The sequence below is a fragment of the Hippopotamus amphibius genome, chromosome 11 (genome assembly GCF_030028045.1).
Source record: "Hippopotamus amphibius kiboko isolate mHipAmp2 chromosome 11, mHipAmp2.hap2, whole genome shotgun sequence".
Taxonomy (NCBI): Eukaryota; Metazoa; Chordata; class Mammalia; order Artiodactyla; family Hippopotamidae; genus Hippopotamus; species Hippopotamus amphibius.
In genome coordinates, this window is record NC_080196.1 from 21,754,543 (window position 1) to 21,769,574 (window position 15,032).

Genomic DNA, 15,032 nt, shown 5'->3' on the forward strand with positions numbered 1-15,032 from the left:
CAGTATTTAAATAAATGGACAGGGCTTCCCTGGTGGTTCAGTGGTTAAGACTTCACCTTCCAGTGCAGGGGGTGCAGGTTTGATCCCTAGCCTGGGAGCTAAGATCCCACATGCCTCCTGGCCAAAAAACTAAAACATAAAACAGAAGCAATATTGTAACAAAAATTCAATAAAGACTTTTTTTAAAAATGGTCCACATCAAAAAAAATCTTTAAATAAATGGACAAAGGAAAGAATAGAATCATTTAAAAATGGGAAATAAACCAAGGAATTAGCAAATAATTTCCTGTGAATTTGTTTTACAGCAAGCAAGAAAAAAAAAAAATCCAGAATCTTTACCATTTGCAGTTGAAATCTTGAAACAGGAAAGAAAGTTACTCATTATGGATATAAATCTGGTTTTTTTTAACAGTCTTTTAAAAATCAAAATTCATTTGCTGACTCTAATATAAAGGAAAAAATATTCTACTTCAGACACCTGGCCTAACTAGGTTATGGCCAGTCTTAACATACAAAAGCTAAATTGTCATTCCCACAATACCTGTTACTCCCCCAAGCCCCTCAATTTCAATAAACACTATCTCCATTTGCTCTATCATTCAAGTTAGAAGCATGAGAATCATCCTTGGTCCTTCCCTGTTACCAGATGTTTGGGTTTGCTAGGGAGTGAGGGGGCTCCCAGAGAGGTGGGACTTTCAATGATGAAACAAAAATTTCCCACACATCCAGCAGTAGTTAGTCACCATACCTGTCCCTCACAGTGTGTATCCAAATCATCATCAGGTCCTGACGATTTTAACTCCAAAATATATCTTGGATTCATCTACCTCTCTCCATTCCTGTAGGCCTTCATTTAGCCCAAGCCACTACCATCCTTCATGCTGACTGCTGCCATGGCTGCCCAACGGGTCTGCTCACATCTATTCAGCCTGTTCTCTCCAGAGCATCCAGAACGATCTTTCAAAATATTAAATAGATCACATTCTTCCTCTACATTTAAGCTCCAGTCAGTTCCCATTGTAATTTGGGTAAAATTTCAAATCCTAAACATGGTGTTCAATGCCTGTATTGATTTGGCCAACTTCTCCAGTGCCAATTCCCCACTGTCTCCCTTGCTCACTTCTCTTCAGCTTATACTGGCCTTCTCTCAATTTTCCTAAACTTTTCCAGTTCTTCCTGTTTTGGGAACTTCATACATGCTTTTCACTCTGCCTGGAATACCCTTTGCTTCACATTCTCCCTGCTTGTCCCTTAGACTTCTCTTGAGTTTTATCCTAAGTATAACCTATTTATCCAAAGGATATCTATTTAGAGGCACATTTCCTAATCTCCCAGTTAATGTTAATTCTCCCCCCATGGTTTTTCTCACAATGCTCTACATTTTCATATCCCTTAACAAAATTTGTGATCATGTACTTATTTGTGTTCTTTTTTGTCTAAATATCTGTCTTCCCCACTAGACAGTGCACATTGTGTATGGCACAGTGCCTGGGATAGAAAAGACATTTGTTAAATAATTGTTGAGAAGAATGGATATATGGATGGTGGATGGTGTGATTTTATCACGGTTAAAGTACAAATTTGTTTCCTGGCAGACTTGCTACATCTATAGATAATTAAAAATGATCTAAACAGAGAGGTTCCAGGCTGAAACAGTAAGTCCCAGACCACTCAGTGATGTGGCCCCACCTGTACATGTATGGAAGGAGGGAAAAAAAATAGAACAATAGGCACAGAGGACAATGAGATCATCTGAAGGTCCTCAGAGCTGAAGGATCAGGAGGATAAGCAGGTTATGAGGGAAAGGGGCTAATGCAGGGCACCAAATGGGAATTCTGCTCAGACTCTGCTTCAGAGAGGTTTGTAATCAAATATCTTTTTCTGGAAATTGTATGTTCTCCCTGTGGAAATGGAAAGTGAAACTAGATCCCTCCTGAGAAAAGGTGGGGACATAAAGCCCAATCTTCTGTAGCTTGGTGAGAAGTAAGATGTGAGATTATGAAGCTTTGGTGGGATGAAACCCCAGGAAGGAGCTTGAGGTACAAAAACAGATATTACAATCACTACACTATGGAACACAATGAAAATGATGCTTTTGTTGTGCTGTGCTGAAGTAGTCTGTGGAATCAGACCTCTTACAAGTCGTATAACCTTGACCTGGAAGATATTATGATGACATTCTATCCTATCATATGCAAAAATTGTTGTTGTTAAATCTAGTGGTCATTTCTTAATATCTCCATTTATGAGCAGAATTTGGCTCTGTTCACCATTCTTCTATCTTTAAAAACGTGTTTAAGTTTTTCTTTACTTAAAAAATTAAGTTACTAAGTAACATATACTCATGGTAAAGAAAAAATATTAAAAATGTTTTAACATATAAAATTTTAGTTTCAGATACTAGCTGTTAACAATTTGTATACATCCTTCAAGATATTTTAATTTTATATCAATCAGAGCCTTCCAGAAGTTGCAAAATGTTCATATCATCTTCATTAGCAGTTTATGAAAATAAAGAAATACCAAGTAAGGTTTAAAGATATTGAGATATGTTTAAGACCCTTCAGTTAACTTAAAAAAAAAAAGAAAGAAAAAACAAAGAAAAAGAAACAAACAGTGGTTGTTTATATATGTATAGATATACATATATATAAGTAATACTCCTTTGAAGATAACATGAAAAGTCTAAGTTCTGGGGCTTCATAAAATTGAGGTTGAAGCTAAATGGCCTTCACTGATATTAAATATCTAAACTCTCTCAGTCGATCATCTAAAACAAACAAAAATACTATACATACTGTTCTGTAACTTGCCTTAAAAAAAAAACAGTGGGAAAATATTTATTTGTAACTTACTACATGTAGATATGTATTAGTCATATTAATGATCACATACTACTCTAATGTTTTGCTTAATCGTAAGTTATTGAACTCAAAATTCCCTTTTGGTGGACATTGGATAGTTTTTAATAGTTTAACTAAAAAGTAGTACTGCACTGTCCTATGTACAATGTGTGTGTGTGTGCACATACTTTCCACACTAGTGTTGGCATTTCTTTAGCATAATTCTCTGCTAGTAGGTTGACTATTGGGTTTAAGGAAGGGAGGAAGGAAGGAAAGAAAGAAGGGAGAAAGGATATGAACTTCTTAAATTTTAATAGGTTGTATGCAATTGTCCTTCAGTCTGATTGGGCCAATTTACATTTGCATGGACAGTATTTCAGATGTCTAAAGTGGGAGTAGGGGAAGGAGAATGTTCTATTATTGTTTTAAATGGCATATCCTTACATGAGTTAGATGGAGCATCCTCAGTTACATTCATTAACCATTTGATTTTCTTTTGTGAATTGACCACACAAGTTTTGGGTGTTTTTGTCTTTGCTTTGCCATGCTGCTTGACTTGCAGGATGGGATCTTAGTTCACTGACCAGGGATCAAACCCTGGCCACTGCAGTGAAAGCACGGATCCCTAACCACCGGACAGCCAGGGAATTCCCACCATACATGTTTTTTGGGGTTTTCTGTTTTTTTCTTCCCCCCTACTGAGTTTTCTCTTCTTGTTGAATACAATTTCATCTAATTAATTATTAGTTTATTATTTATTTTGTTAGTAATGAAAACAACTACTACAGCATCAAATGATTTACAGAGATTACTATTTGCAAGACAATTTTCTAAGCATTTCACTGGTGTTTAACTTAATACTCATCATAACCTTATGGTTTTTTTCTTTACAAAAAAAAACTAGGATTATTAACCCCAAAGGTTTAATTAATTGAAAATATCCCTTCTAGTTACCTTAATTCTAATGCTTAGATTTGGCATTAAATCTATGAACAATAGTTATTGTTTGCTTACACTGACTCTGGTGTATTAAAACCAAAACAAATACATTCCCTGCCCTCCTGCTGTAGCGAGAGTGGTTTCAGTCAAACTTCACTGAAACTCTTCGTTAATTAACAGCAGAAATCCAACCCACCCCCACCCCGACTCCCACCCCGGAGCTTCCCCTAGAAATAGTTCTGAAGTCACTGGTGTGAAATGAGGTTGCCTTTGGGTCTCTGAAAGGTAAGTGTGAGTGGTAGCGGAGTACTCAAAGTGTAGCAATATACTCGCTCCACTCAAAGGAACAAATATTGTGTCATTCAGCATTGCGGATGAAGTACCTCTAAAGGTTTCTGGCTGATGGAAGATATTTTGAAATTCGGTGAACTGCAATGAGAGAGAAGAGTCCCAGCAAAGTTGAGAACAGAGCTAAGACATTTTCGTAGAGAGGAAAAAGGCACCAGCATTTTTGTAGAAAAGAACAATTCAACCTCCAAAATTCTGCACTAATATTTAAAAGTACACAAACTCTCACAAGTGGAAGAGGTTGTTTTTTGGTTGTTTTGTTTGTTTTGCTGCGCCACGCGGCTTGTGGGATCTTATTTCCCCAACCAGGGATCGAACCCAGGACCCTGGGGTTCTTGATGGTCATTTTATCTCCGAGATTGTCAGAGCTGCGAGGGACGTTAGGGGTTACTCAGTCCTGCTTCCCTAATGGGGTTTAGGAAAGAGCCACAACCAGGACTTGCACCCTGCCTCCTGCATCAGGGATTACCCACCCCACTGGCCCTTCCCAGCGTTGATTAGTAGTCAAGCTAATTCACCCTTGCGCTTTGATACAAGTAACTTTCCATTAGAGCTCTTTCTCTTGTCTACTTTTTTTCAAAACACGTTCTCATGCGTTGCTGATTTTCAAAGAATGATCAATGCCAAGTCCTAGAGAGGATAACAAAAGACAAAAGAAGGCGTCTCCTGGCTGACGGGCATATCACAAAAGCAAACGGAAAGGACCGCGCAGCCGGGATTCTGGTACCACTCAGAAAACGGGAATCCCGGGGTTTCTGATCAGGAGGTGGGGAAATCAGTCCCACAGATGCGGAACGCAGCGGCGAAGGGACCCTATGAAGGTCCGGGTGTGTATCTCCCCGCTACGCAGAGCTGAGTCGGCAAGCCAGGGTTGGCTTGTGTCCAACAACCTGTGTCAGACCTGGTTCCATCTGTTATTGGGTATTTGCCAAGTAAATTCACCACTCCAAGTGTTGTGCATCAGTTTTGCGGTGGTTGTGGAATTTACTTTAAGACGCCTGACTCACACTGTGGTTATGACGATTAAACCAAGAAAAGAGCAATTAGATGCATTGCCACAAAACGCCTGGGATTACTGCAGGAAGAAGTTGAATAAACAAAGCTCATACGTGACGAGGTGGCCGAGTGGTTAAGGCGATGGACTGCTAATCCATTGTGCTCTGCACGCGTGGGTTCGAATCCCATCCTCGTCGGTTGGTTGAGTTTATAAGCAGTGGATGTTCAGTTTTGGTGAGTTAATTCTTTACTTATTACTCGGTTGAGTAATTCCTTCTAATCCCTCATTCTCCACTTCCTCAGTAGCGTTTGTCCTGGCTGTGAACTTTGTTAACTGATATGCTTGATTCGTGTTTCATTCTCCTACCAAATTTTCATTCCAAGTTTCGCTTAGCACGGGTTCCCCATTGAGGAAATAATTGAAGAATTGAGGACTATAGAAAAACATATATAGTAAATTTAGGGGAGCTGTTAAAATTGTCTATAGAGTGATGTACACAAAATTATGGGTTATTTAAGGCATTACCGGGCTGATTTTATCTCTATGCAATTTTTGTCTATTATTTTTTAACTTTATTGTCTAAGGATCCCTGTTTTTGACAAGGAAGAGTACGTATCTCTTAGAGATATGACAAAGCTAAAAAGTACACGCTATACAACATTCTCAGTTAGGGCTAAATATTTCTTCCTGAGAAAGGGTGATAAAAATCTGGGACTTCCCTGGTGGTCCAGCGGTTAAGACTCCGCACTTCCACTGCAGGGGGCATGGGTTTGATCCCTGGTCCTTAAAGTAAGATCCCACATGCCTCGTGATGCACCCGCGGCCTCCTCTCCCCCCACCCCCAATGCTAGTATAGTGTAGTTTCTGCCTGTGACTTCCACCTAGATAGAACTTGAGAGGGGGAAAAAAGGAATAATGTATTTCTTCTTTTTATTATTTATTTATTTGTTTATTGCCATTTTGGACTAAGTACTACATTCACATGATTCAAAACTTATAAAAGGAAGCTGCTGCATAACACAGGGAGATCAACTCAATGATGGGTGATGACTTAGAGGGCTGGGATAGGGAGGGTGGGAAAGAGTCGTGGGAGGGAGGGGATATGGGGATATATGTATAAATACAGCTGATTCACTTTGTTGTACGGCAAAAACTGGCACAACAGTGTAAAGCAATTATATTCCAATAAAGAGCTTAAAAAATTATAAAAATCTACACAGCAAAGTTTTGTCACCAATTACCCTTCCCACTGATAGAACATTATTGGCCCTCATGTGTCATTCCAGAAACAAAGTATGCACATGTAATATTAAGGTCGCTAAGATATGTTTTTTTTTTTTAAAGCTTCACTTTTTTTATTTTTATTTTTATTTTATTTTATGTGGCACACAGGCTTAGTTGCTCCGCGGCATGTGGGATCTTCCTGGGGCTGGGATCGAACCCGTGACCTCTGCATTGGCAGGTGGATTCTTAACCACTGCACCACCTAGGAAGCCCCAGATATATTGTTTTTTAATTGAAGTATAGTTGATTTACAATGTTGTGTTAATTTCTGCTGTACAGCAAAGTGAATCAGCTGTATTTATACATATATAAATGTGTATATATATATACATTCTTTTTATATATATGTTGTTTTCATTATGGTTTATCACAGGATATTGAACATTGTTCCCTGTGCTATACAGTAGAATCTTGTTGTTATCCATTCTACATATAATAGTTTTATATAGTTGTATATAATCTGCTAACCCCAAGCTCCCAATCCTTCCCTCCCAATCTCCCCTCCCCCTTGGCAACCACAAATCTGTTCTCTATGTCTGTGAGTCCATTTCTGTTTTGTAAATTCATCTGTGTCATATTTGAGATTCCACATGTGATATTATATGGTATTTGTCTTTCTCTTTCTGACATTTCACTCAGTATGATAATCTCTAGTTGCATCCATGTTGCTGCAAATGGCATTATTTCATTCTTTTTATGGCTGAGTAGTATTCCATTGTATATGTGTACCACATCTTTATGCATTCATCTGTCAATGGACATTTAGGTTGTTTCCATGTCTTGGCTATTGTGAATAGTGCTGCTTTGAACATAGGGGTGCATGTATCCAACATATATTGTTAAATGAAAAAGAGCATAGTTCAAAACAATGTGTATAATTCTACTTATTTAAAATAAAGGTAAATATATCTATATCTGCTGTATACACCATTTTGCATGTGTGTGTCTATAGCTATAATATAAATGTCTAGAAGGAGAACACCCTGTGTTCTAGGGTGTATTCATTTGTAAGATGTTGCCACATTTCCTCCATAGGAATTATATTGATTTGCACCCCCAACCAAATAAGTGGAAAGGAGACCAGACCACACCTGCTTCTGCAGCCCTATAAGAGGGATTATTATTTCAACTAGCATTGTCACAGATCATCTAAATGGAAGCACAACACCACAGTGAGAAGGAAACAGGAATCCTGATTTCTCATAAGTTTGGTGGCTTTGGTTTATTACAGATTTTCTGGATAACCAGTGGCAGTTTATAAATTGGACTGATTAAAGATTCAAGATTAAATGGATTTGGGGGATTGGTGAGATTTAACCTTTGTGTGGTTTTAAGGTAGAACCCATTTGATTGTTTTATTAGAATGAAAATTTTAAATGTTTAAATCAGAGGTCTGAAATTGGATCACTGGGTTAGAAGCATTAGCTAGTATGCAACGCATGAGATTACTCTAGTTCAGTGGTTCTCAAAAGTGTGGTTCTCCCAAGCAACAGCATCATCATCACCTGGAAGCTTGTTAGAAATACAAACTCCAGATCTGAGGCCCGCAATTCGTGCTTGAACAAGCTCTCATGGTAATCCTGATTTACACTAAAGTTTGAAACTCTAGTTTTGTTTTGTTTTATTTCAAAACATGGCTAACCTAGTTTCTGTCCATCTTGGTAACATCTTTTCTCCCCAGGACCCATGTTTCTCCCATCATTCCAACATCAACTGAGTGGCTGTCCTGATTTTTCCCTGCTCTGCCAGGATTAATTGTTCTGACCCCTACTCTGACCACAGAGGTAGGACCCACAGAGCAAGCTAATGTGTTAAAGACACCAGCCAAAGACCACCAGGAACAAACCTGACAAAATCAATGTAATGAAGTAATGCAGCGTCAGGATTCTCTAGGGTAACCGGGAAATACCACTCAATAAGAGAAGTGAGAGAAACCTCTTTTATTAAGAATTGAGTTAATCTGAAGAGGCTCTCAGGGGAGCGGGGAGAGGGTCTGGGTTGGTGGCTGTCTGAGGCGGGATTAGAAGAAGCGCGGATTAACTACGGATTGGGTAATGTCTTGAAGAGAGAGTGGCTTTAGATATTCCAGTAATAGATGGACGTAGCAGAGCGGGTCTGGGGCGTCGTGAGAAGGGCGGGCGGCGGGGGTGGGGTGGGGTGGGGGTGGGTGCAGGGGTGGTTTCCCTTCCTCGAAGATTAGGAGACCAGAGGGCGTCTCCATCTCAGGAAAAGTCACGCTCCCGCCCCTTCCACTTTTGTAAACTTCGAAGAGAAAATGCCCATTTCTGAGCTCTCCAGGGCTCAGCCCACTTGGGAATCATAGAAAGAGGCATTAAATGATGACTTGAGAACTCCTTCGCTTTGAAATATAACTTTCACTCCTTGAAGCTGAACGTATTACGTCGCAAAGGAGTGTTATTCAAAAGGAAGGGAGAAATGAGCTCCTCCAAGTCACTTACCGGAGAGACAAATGCGAAACTGGACCCAAAGGTCGCATGGAGATATGAACTCCAGTTGTTACATTCAAAGCCCATAATGCTAACCGTTACACAGCAGGACAGTTACTGGCGGTGTTTACGGTGATGTTTAAGTGGAAAGTACTAGCAGCCTCGGCTGCTGCTGAACAGTGGGCTCATGAGCTCCGACGGCCATGGCGAAATCCCCCAGCCTCCGCCTTCCGCTCTCTCAGTCCCCTTTTTCGCTCCAAGTCTAATTCTTTTGCTTCTTCATTTTCTTGCACTTCCAGTTCCCGCGAACCTTCAAATACCCTGGCTGGAAGAGCGCGCGGGTTGAAATGGTGTAAGTAACGCGGAGATGCGTTGCCCCCTCCTGCTCTACTTTCAATCCTGAGGTTCGCTGTTCTCTTTGGGGTGAGTTCCTTCAACAATCTCGGTCGCCGGGCACAGCCCGGGGTGGTGGGAATATTCGTAACCGCAAATGCAGATAAAACTAAAAGATACTACCCTAATCAACGCTATGCTATGCAGAATAGCTTTAAGAACCTGGTTGCAATGTATGTATGTATTTCTAGAAAATATAATATACCGAAACAACATTAGAAGAAATAGAAAATCCGAACAGACCAGTTGCAATTGAAGACATAAAGTTTTCAATAAACTACCCCAGAAAAAATATCAGACATAAGTTTCACAGGTGGATTTTAATAAACTAGTTACAGAACAGATAATTCCAATGCATTTAAAACTGTTCCAGAATATAGAAAAAGAAGAGAATTTTCGGTCTTGGGTGGGGGTGGGGCGGGGAGAACAATCCAAATAATGATCTTGAAACCGAAATTGATTACCAATAAGAAAACCACATATTCTTATTCTTATTTATGCTGAATCCTAAATAAAATAGGAGGAAACAGAATCCAGCAGCACATTAGAGGAGTAAGTAATTTACTATAGCAAAATGAAGATGAGCAAAAACATTGTTTAAAATTGTAAAATCTTTAAACACATTTCACTATATTAACATATCTAAGGAGAAAGCATATATGCATTTAATAGATGTGGGAATGGCATTTTATTACGTTAACATCCATTTTGATACACTAAAATTTTTAAATAAAAAGGATAGTTCCTTACTTAACATGATAAACATATCTAACTTACATCAACATCATCCTACTTTTCAGAGTAAACATTTTATGTCTTCTCTTTGAAGTTAGCAACATGTTAGAACAATGTCCATTCGCACTACTATTATTTTATATTGTTCTGGGGGAACGAGACAATGAATTTAACAAGGGAAATAAGTTTGAAAGGAGTTAAAATTATATGAAGGTATCCAAGGATTTGTTTATAAAATTAAATATGTTTCACTAAAAAAAAATTAAATATGTTTATAAAAATAAACAAGAGATATCAATTGCCTTCACACACACACACACACACACACACAAAATGAAAGAAAAGACCCCCATTTACAATAGCTACAAAAGAGATAAAAGTTTGAGAAATAAATTTTTTTCTGTTTTGTATATTCATTTGTTTTTTAAGATTCCACATATTAGTGATAATATTATAAATATAAATATAATGTTCAGTTGTGTATATATACCATATCTTCTTTATCCATCTTCTGTTGATTGACACTTAGATTGCTTCCACATCGTAGCTATTATAAATAATGCTGCTATGAACATTGGTGTGCGTGAATATTTTTGAATTAGTGTTTTCATTTTCTTTGGACAGATACCCAGGAATGGAATTGCTGGATCATATGGTAGTTCCATTTTTATTTTTGGGGGGAAATTCCATACTGTTTTTCATAGTGGCTGCACCAATTTACATTCCCACCAACAGTGTACAAAGGTTCCCTTTTCTCCACATCCTCTCCAACATTTGTTATTTGTAGACTTTTGATGATAGCCATTCTGACAGGTGTGAGGTGATATATCGTGGTTTTGATTTGCATTTCTCTGATGATTAGTGATGTTGAGCATCTTTTCATGTGCCTGTTGGCTATCCGTATGTCTTCTTTGGAAAAACGTCTATTCTGATCTTATGCTCATTTTTGTTTGTTTGTTTGTTTGTTTATTGTCTGCATTGGGTCTTCTTTGCTGTGCGGGGCTGTTTCTAATTGCGGAGAGCAGGGGGCCACTCTTCACTGCGGTGCCTGGGCTTCTCATTGCAGTGGCCTCTCTTGTTGCACACCATGGGCTCTAGAGCGCAGGCTCAATAGTTGTGGTGCCTGGGCTTAGTTGCTCCGCAGCATGTGGGGTCTGCTGCATAGGCTCCAACCGTGTCCCCTGCATGGCAGGCAGTTTCCCAACCACTGCGCCGCCAGGGAAGCCCCTGCTCATTTTTAAATCAGGTTGTTTGTTTGTTGATATTAAATTGTATGAGCTGTTTATATATTTTGAGTATTAACCCATTATCAATCACATCATTTGTAAATGTTTTCTCTCATTCAGTAGGTTGTCTTTTCATTTTGTTGAAAAATAAATTTAAGAGCAAATTACAATAGCAATAATAAGAAAACTTTAAGTATTGTTGACTGATTCAAGATATGAAGAGGAAGGCATATCAATTCTCTCTACTTGTTAGTCTAGGTGTTTAATATAATGCCAATAAAAATTAACCTAGAATTTTGTTTTCAGACTGGATAAATAGCTTCTAAATTTTATGCAAAAGTAAACAAGCATTAGTAGCAAGGAAAATTCAGAAAAGAATAACAAAGAAGACACAGGCCTTCTGGGTTTTAAAACATATTACAAGCTGTAATGAATAAAACATTGTAGTATGAACAGGATAGAAAATCCAGAAGTAGGCACAAATATTTAAGAATTTGATAAAAATGGCATTTCAAGTCAGTGGAGAAAAGATAGATCATTCAATAAATGGTACTGGGACATCTGGGTAGACATCTGAAAGAAATAAAGTGTAATCCACATCTCATATTTTACAACTGAGTAATTTCTAGGTGGTTCAAAAATTTAAATGGGAAAAAAATAAAACCATAAAATTTCTAGAAGAAATCACATGAGAATTTTCTTTCATAGTCTTGGCACAAGGGAGGCCTTTCTTGAAATCACAGGAAACATAAAGGATTAGTAAATTTACTTAAAAATTAAAAATTTCTGTGTAACTAAAACCACCATAAACTAGAGTGGAAAATTCCAAATTACCACAGAAGGCTAATTTCCCTAATATATAATGATCATGCAAGTCAGTATAAAGACCATCACAAAAGGAAAAAGGGAAAGGCTATGAAGAAAAACTTCACAGAAAGGAAATGTACATAAATATTAATTTATTCAATCGTTCATATTTAAAGAAATGCTAATTAATACTACAATAATATACCATTTTTACTTATCATGTTGGCAAAGATCAAAAAGTTTGATAAAGATTGGGGTGGTATCACTTTCAGGTATTGTTAGAGAGCTGCAAATTTTCATAACTACTTTTGAGGGCAATTTAGTAGTCTATATACATATCATAAATGCATATATTCTTTGACTCAGAAATTCTGCTTCTAGGAATTTACCCTAGAGATATACTCACACATGTGTAAGACGATGTATGTATGAAACTACTTAGTTCAGTACCGTTTATAAATAGAAAATAATGGGAAATAACCTAATTGCTCATCAGTAAAGGACTGGCTAAATAAATCTACATGATGAAATATTATACAACTGTCAAAAATAAACAGGGATTTCCTAGGTGGTGCAGTGGTTGAGAGTCTGCCTGCCAATGCGGGGGACACAGGTTCAATCCCTGCTCCAGGAAGATCCCACATGCCGTGGAGCAACTAAGCCCATGCACCACAACTATTGAGCCTGCGTTCTAGAGCCTGTGAGCCACAACTATTGAGCCCATGTGCTGCAACTATTGAAGCCTGTGTGCCTAGAGCCCGTGCTCTGCAACAAGAGAAGCCACTGCAATGAGAAGCCCAGGCACCACAATCAAGAGTAGCCCCTGCTTGCCGCAACTAGAGAAAGCCCGTGTGCAGCAACGAGGACCCCATGCAGCCAATAAATAAATAAGTTAATTAATTAATTAATTAAAAAAATAAAATAAAATAAACAGGTATATCTATGTCTATGGCTATGGGAAAAATTCCAAGATATATTGTTAAATTAAACAATCAAAATAGGGAGCTGTAGGTATAATATTCTACTATTTGTGTAATATAATGGAGATAAATTATAAATAAATATTTGCTTCTACATGTATAAAATATCTCTGAAAACCTACAGAAGAAATCAAGAGCTTTGGCTGTTTCTAGGGAATGAAATTAGGTGACTGGGGGTAGGAGTAAGATGGAAAATTTTATTAAAAATTTCTTAAATTTGAAAATGTTTAAATAGGGGAGAGAGAGAGAGACTAGTACATATCCAGGATCCCTTATCTACAGTTCTCAAATCCAATCCATAAAATTCTGAAAACTCTTCCTCCCCTCTCCCCTCATAAATTTGGCACTAAAACTTATCTGAGGCAAATCTCAAAGTGAACTGAATTGGGATTTTTTTTCTACTCTTAAAAAACCTGAATTTTGAAACACAGTTACTCCCAAAAGTTTATGTGTGATATATAATGAACACCATATATTCACCTACATTTATGTGTTCATTTTGCCATATTTGCGCTCTGCAGTAAATTATAGGCATCATGCCATACTACCAGTGAATACTTCAGTTCTCATCTCTAAAAACTAAGGACATTTTCCTATGGAACTGCAATACCACTGTCAAGCTCAGCAGAAGAGAAAGATCAAAGTATTCCCTTTTGTGCTTTTTGTTTTTTGAATTCGTGGCTCTATAACTTATTCAGTAGGTAATACAATTTTAAATTAGAAACAAACTGGATGAGACCTTTAATACAGAAAATTAATCAGAAAGCTATAGGATCTGTCAAGGTATCATTAAAGGACAGGAAAGAATTCACAAGTACCCAAATAAAAGTAGAGATTGGGGGGAAAATCATTTCATTTTAATGCCCAACTAATTTGGGGCTTGTGTGAGTAGGGCTTTCGTCGTCAGTCCTGACAGAAGCATGGTAGGCATGGAAAACCAATCCAAACCCAACATGTGTCTGTTGTTTTGAAGTAAAATTTCATTTTCTCTGTCATAGAGAGTCCAATGTAATCAATTTGCCACTAGGTGACTGGCTGTTCCCACTGGTATATTATACCATATCTAGGGTTTAGGATTGGTTGTGGCTCAACGGTGGTGGTGTCTGGATTAGCTTTAGTGAAAGAAAGCCTTTTTTTTTTTTTTTTTTTTGAGCCTATGCACTTCCTCCATCATGGTAGTCATGGTCACCATGTTCAAAAGTTCCTTGAGCAAACACTGAGCTGAAAAAACCAGTTTCTCACACCCATACGGCAGATCAGCTTGACCACTGCTTACTGAAACTTCTCACATGGGGAGTTAGTGAAGATTTGTATGGGACACAAATATTTTTATACTTGAATCTACTCATATACCAGCTAGTTCCCTCAATTTCTTATGTTACAAATCCTCCAAATGTTTTTCTTCTTCTTCCCCTCCTCCTCCTCCTTTTTGAGCTTATGATATAACACACAGTAGAGTATCCCAATATGCCTGTTTCCAGATGCAGGTGAACCTCAATCTTTTTAGTTAGCCATATAGTGAGCATTTCTTCTTGTCTCTGAGCCGAGTGGCATTTTAAATATTTTCAGAAGAGACTCAATTCTGAACTAAAAATAATCCCTTCTGTCCCAGGACGCTCATCAAGGTACTGCTATGGGGGGTGTTCCTCCAAACAGACTAGAAGCCAGTCTTTCTCAGAGCTGTTTAACTATAAGAAAGTCTGATGTGCTGTCACTTGACCCTAGAGTTGAACTGGCCTGAGTCCTATAGTTGACCTACTTAACAAGCACATATGAACCAGTTAGACAGTTTAATCAACTGTCAGTGAGATATCTGAGAGTATGAAAACTGTGTTTGCTTGTCACAGACAGGCATCAAAAATGGAAGAGAATAACATATTCAAAGCCCAAGAGAAGTTGACCATTTACTCCCATTATATAGTTTTTAGGAAAGTTGTACTGAGGGCTTTGCAAGTGAGGTATGTTGGAGAAAATGATCAGGATTTGGGGCAAATTTTCTTCATGCTGGTGCTCTTAATGATTACACAGTTATT

The 15,032-nt window shown here is 38.0% G+C and overlaps 1 non-coding gene across 1 annotated transcript; it reads left to right on the top strand.

Annotated features, from left to right (window-relative positions):
* The first annotated feature begins 5,241 nt into the window (after window positions 1–5,241).
* Window positions 5,242–5,323, top strand: TRNAS-GCU (transfer RNA serine (anticodon GCU)). Its single transcript has one exon. It is a non-coding gene; the product is annotated as a tRNA-Ser (tRNA).
* The last annotated feature ends 9,709 nt before the right edge of the window (window positions 5,324–15,032 follow it).